The sequence below is a fragment of the Grampus griseus genome (genome assembly GCF_964374135.1).
Source record: "Grampus griseus genome assembly, chromosome: X".
Taxonomy (NCBI): domain Eukaryota; kingdom Metazoa; phylum Chordata; class Mammalia; order Artiodactyla; family Delphinidae; genus Grampus; species Grampus griseus.
Window position 1 is genome coordinate 67955542 of NC_138999.1, and position 6000 is coordinate 67961541.

A 6000-nucleotide genomic window follows, 5' to 3' on the forward strand; every position below is an offset into this window, starting at 1 on the left:
GAATAGAATGGAGAAAATACAAGAAATGTTTAACAAGGACCTAGAAGAACTAAAGAGCAAACACACAGTGATGAACAAAACAATAAATGAAATTAGAAATTCTCTAGAAGGGATCAATAGCAGAATAACTGAGGAAGAGGAAAGGATAAGTGACCTGGAAGATAAAATAGTGGAAATAACTACTCTAGAGCAGAATAAACAAAAAAGAATGGAAAGAATTGAGGACAGTCTCAGAGAACTCTGGAACAACATTAAACACACCAATATTTGAATTATAGGGGTCCCAGAAGAAGAAGAGAAAAAGAAAGGGACTGAGAAAATATTTGAAGAAATTATAGTTGTAAACTTCCCTAATATGGGAAAGGAAATAGTTAAGTCCAGGAAGCACAGAGAGTCCCATTCAGGATAAATCCAAGGAGAAACATGCCAGGACACATGTTAATGAAACTATCAAAAATTTAATACAAAGAAAAAAATATTAAAAGCAGCAAGGGGAAAACAACAAATAACACAAAAGGGAATCCCCATAAGGTTAACAGCTAATTTTTTTTTAACATCTTTATTGGGGTATAATTGCTTTACAATGGTGTGTTAGTTTCTGCTTTATAAAAAAGCGAATCAGTTATACATATACATATGTTCCCATATCTCTTCCCTCTTGTGCTTCTCTCCCTCCCACCCTCCCTATCCCACCCCTCCAGGCGGTCACAAAGCACCGAGCAGATAGCCCTGTGCCATGCGGCAGCTTTCCACTAGCTACCAACCATAAGTTTGTTAGTGTATATATGTCCAGGCCTCTCTCTCACCCTGTTACAGTTCACCCTTCCCCCTCCCCATATCCTCAAGTCCATTCTCCAGTAGGTCTGTGTCTTTATTCCTGTCTTACCCCTAGGTTCTTCAAGACATTTTTTTTCTTAAATTCCATATATATGTGTTAGCATACGGTATTTGTCTTTCTCTTTCTGACTTAACTTCACTCTGTATGACAGACTCTAGGTCTATCCACCTCATTACAAATAGCTCAATTTCGTTTCTTTTTATGGCTGACAAATATTCCATTGTATATATGTGCCACATCTTCTTTATTCATTCATCCGATGATGGTCACTTAGGTTGTTTCCATCTCCGGGCTATTGTAAATAGAGCTGCAATGAACATTTTGGTACATGACTCTTCCTGAATTTTGGTTTTCTCAGGGTATATGCCCAGTAGTGGGATTGATGGGTCATATGGTAGTTCTACTTGTAGTTTTTAAGGAACCTCCATACTGTTCTCCATAGTGGTTGAACCAATTCACATTCCCACCAGCAATGCAAGAGTGTTCCCTTTGCTCCACACCCTCTCCAGCATTTATTGTTTCTAGATTTTTTGATGATGACCATTCTGACTACTGTGAGATGATATATTATTGTAGTTTTGATTTGAAGCAAATGAGTCCAGACTTATAGAAATACTATTTGATGATGGTTAAAATAACTGTATCTTACATCTGATGATGTGACCCAGGAAATGAAAGTCATTTATGGTTATATTACTATTCTAGTAAGAAAATAAATTATAACAGAAAAAAGAACTATGTTAAAAAATGAAGAAAAACCAGGCAAAATAATTTTGTCTAGTAATGTTAATGGCTTAATTTATTAAACGAAAAGTGGATGAACTAGGGGAATAAAGAGTGAAATCAACAATCCCTCAAACAATATAAATGAGTGATTATCAATGAAATATATCAGTGATGAAATGTATCAATTATCAGTGAGAGATTATCAGTTAACTGGTAATATGTGTATACTGAGAAATGCTAATACATCTCAACTTCTCCAAATCAAACATTAGGAGTATATTAAATATCACAATACAACAACATAATTATATTGAGTATCTACTGGGTGCCATATGCTTTATATAAACTAGTTCACTCAATCTTCACAGCAACTCTGCATGTTAGGTACTATTATTCCCATTGTGCAGATGAAAAAACAGACTCAGAGAGCCTGTGATTTGGCCAGATATACTACAAATATGTGGTGGAACTGGGATTGCAATCCTGTTTTGATTGACTTCAAACTTGATGTTTCCTCTGCTACAATATGCTGCCTTCCAAGAAGGTTGATTTTAAATATTGAAATGAGCATGGAAAAATGTATAGCACTGTCACAAGAATAGCACATTGTTATTGTGACTCAGGGAAATCTGCTTTTTTTTTTTACATCTTTATTGGAGTATAATTGCTTTACAATAGTGTGTTAGTTTCTGCTTTATAACAAAGTGAATCAGTTATACATATACATATGTTCCCATATCTCTTCCCTCTTGCGTCTCCCTCCCTCCCACCCTCCCTATCCCACCCCTCTAGGTGGTCACAAAGCACCGAGCTGATCTCCCTGTGCTATGCGGCTGCTTCCCACTAGCTATCTATTTTATGTTTGGTAGTGCATATATGTCCATGCCACTCTCTCGCTTTGTCACAGCTTACCATTCCCCCTCCCCATATCCTCAAGTCCATTCTCTAGTAGGTCTGTATCTATATTCCTGTCTTACCCCTAGGTTCTTCATGACATTCTTTTTCTTAAATTCCATATATATGTGTTAACATACCATATTTGTCTTTCTCTTTCTGACTTACTTCACTCTGTATGACAGACTCTAGTTCCATCCACCTCATTACAAATAGCTCAATTTCATTTCTTTTTATGGCTGAGTAATATTCTATTGTATATATGTGCCACATCTTCTTTTATTTAACATCTAATTTGTATTACAAGTAACAAGTCTCATTTGGTGAATATTAAGTGACTGACAAAATGTGTTCTGGAGATCTGCTTATGAGGAAACTGGATTTTATAACTGAACCAACCAATGGTGATGAAACTGTAGCTTTCATCACAGAAAAAACATGCATCTTAGGCAAGTGGGAGGGGAAATGAATGACACTGAAGTAACATCAGAAAAGGTAATGACTGTACGACTTTTCTTTTTTCACAAGTATAATTTATTTTCTCTTCAAAAAGAAACTTTTGAACCCTGAATTCTTATGTGTCAGGTAGCAGGTCAGTTCTGGTTATGCATAAACTTTGGGAGTTGATGGAAATGTGAAGAGAAATGTAATGGCATGTTTCCAGTCTTGACAACATAATTTACTCAGTTTTGACTCACATGTTGGTGGATGAGAGCCAGACAGCTTCACATTTCCTTGTATAAATTTTATGTGAGCTAGTTAATCAGCATACAGATATTCAGAATTTTCCTGAGCTGAAGATGTACAACTGAAAAATTAAAACTATTCAATGACTTCCCATTGTTCTCAGGATAAAAGCCAAAATCATTAATGGGCCTAGAAAGCCCTGCATGGTTTGGCGTCTGCCTCTTTCTTTGCACTTCACCTCTAGTCACTCAAACCCTTGCTTACTACACTCTGGCCACACTGCTTCAGGGGCATTGTACATACTGTACCCAAATATGATACATTACTAAAATTATTTTGCCCTCCCATTAGAAAATATTTCAAATATAACAATAAGTATATAAAATGCTAACTGATAAAATATGCTCACAAGGGAACTATTTGAGGAATTCTGGATTAATGCAATAAAGTTTACATTTATCAAAAACAAATTACTTTTTATGAATCACATGTCTTGATAAAATTAAACATGCTGGGCAAAGCTAAATGTTATTTGCTTTTTAAAATACAATATTATTATTTTATCCAAAAAATTTGAGGAAGCTCTAAAGCCAGTTTTAAAGAGTGACACTACACTCTTCTGGTTCCCCTCTGTCTGCTCCTTAAATGTATGTACATAACAGGGGGAACATGCAGGGAGATGTAGAATAAAACAAACTTAAGAGATATAACAACCAAACATGATGTGTGGACCTTATCTGGATACTGACAAGAAAACAATAAATGAAAGTCATCTTTGTGGTAATCAGGAAAAATTTAATGTAGCCTGGGTATCAGATGGCTTTAAGGAACTACAGTTAATTTTGTTAGGTATGATAATGGCATGATAGTTACATGAAAAAATAAGTCCTATCAGTTAGACATGCATAGTGAAGTATTTAGGAGTGAACAGACATGATATCTGGATTTGCTTTAAGATATTCCAATAAAAGGCAAAGGAAGAAACAGATACAAGGGGATTATACTAATGTACATTGAACACCCAGAATAAACTCTGAATGTTAAAAAAAAGAAGCTACAAAAAGACAAAAAGAAAACACCAGTGAATGTTTTTTATAATCGAGGGATAGGAAAGGCCTTTTTAACTATGGCTTAAAATGCAGAAGCCAAAAAAGAAAAGATTGATTATGTCGACTACTTAAAAAATATCTTCTGCATGACAGGGAAAAAGCCATGAAAAATTTTTTTTTTCAAATGAGTAATAAAAAGCTGGAAAAATACTTGCAACTGATAGAAGAGAGCTAATCTTCCTAGTTTATTAAGAGGCCTTAGAAATTGATATGAAAAAGACAAGTAATCCATTAGAAAAAGGAGAAAAAGACATAAATGCACAGTTCAGGGAAAAAGGAATATGAATTCCCCATATATATAAAAAATGCTCAACCTCACTCATAATAAGAGAAATATACATTAAGATACAAATAGAATTTTTACCAATCAGCTTTGGGAAACAAGCATTCTCATATATTTCGGTAGGTTAATTCCTATGGATAATTTGGTAATTATCAAAAATACAAATGAATTTATTCTTTGACTCAGTACTCCTAATGAGAATTTATGTCTACATATATACTTGCATATGTATACAAGGATATTTATTGGTATACTGTTTGTAATTAATAAAAGATTGGAAATAGCCCAAATGTCCATCACTAGTTTAGTAAATTATGGGATACCAATACAATGGAATACTATGCATCTGTTTACAAAACAAAGGAACCTCTCTATATATACTGATATGGGAAGACCTCCAGGATACATAGTTAAGTGAAAAAAAAGTAAGAAAAGGAATAATTCATCCTTTTGAATAAATAAAGGTTGGAAGTGATAATGACATATATCTTCGTTTTCTTGTATTTACATAAACAATGGAAGTATACACAAGAGCTAATAAAAGTAGTTACTTGGAGGATAGGGAAGAGTGGTGTAGATAGGGAGGGGATGGGACTTAATATAAACCTTGATATATTGTTATATTTTTGAACCATTTGAGTATATTACATATTCAAAACAATATAAATAAATAAAATTTTAAAAGTTAACTCCTCAGCAAAACTTCTTCATTTTATATCATACAAGATTAAGTCTTTTCCTTTACTGTTCTCCCACATTATTTTATATGCAGTTTTTTATAACACTCCACAGTTAGTAGCATAATTTTTGTTTATTTTCAGTCAATCCTACAAAGGTATGAACTTAAGTGTAGAAATCTTATGTGAATGCATCTCTGTCTGTTTCATAATGTGCACAGTGCCTGGCATGTGATAGTTGCCCAATAAATTGTCTTTTGAATGAATATAACTTTTTCAGGTACACCTTGTCTTAATGAATCTTTTCCTATAGCATCTTGCTTTTGCCTCTTTTATTGCATTTGTAACTCCCTTGTAGTAGAATTATTTACTTAGATGTGTTTGTCTTTATGAGATTGTGAATCCCTGAAGTATAGTAGGTATTCAATTAGGATGGTGAACTTAGAGACCTTGAAAAATTAGAAATAATTTTTCCATAACTATTAACAAATGATACCAATACTATCATAATATGTAGTGATATCTAAGATGAGCACTCTCCAGTAAAGTAATAGAGTCTTGGTAGTGGAAAATAAGAATCTAAACTTTGAGAAAATCTTTGTTCATTACACTGATACCTTTATCCATGGAGACTTCACACATCCTGCAGTCCTTTATTCAAGGGTATGCAAAATCTATTAAGCTGTTTTTACAATCTATTTTTGGTTTAATTTCCAGAATTTCAATGATTAATTTTGAAATACATTAGTGGCATTTAGTCAGACTTTATAGAAGAACAACATTACA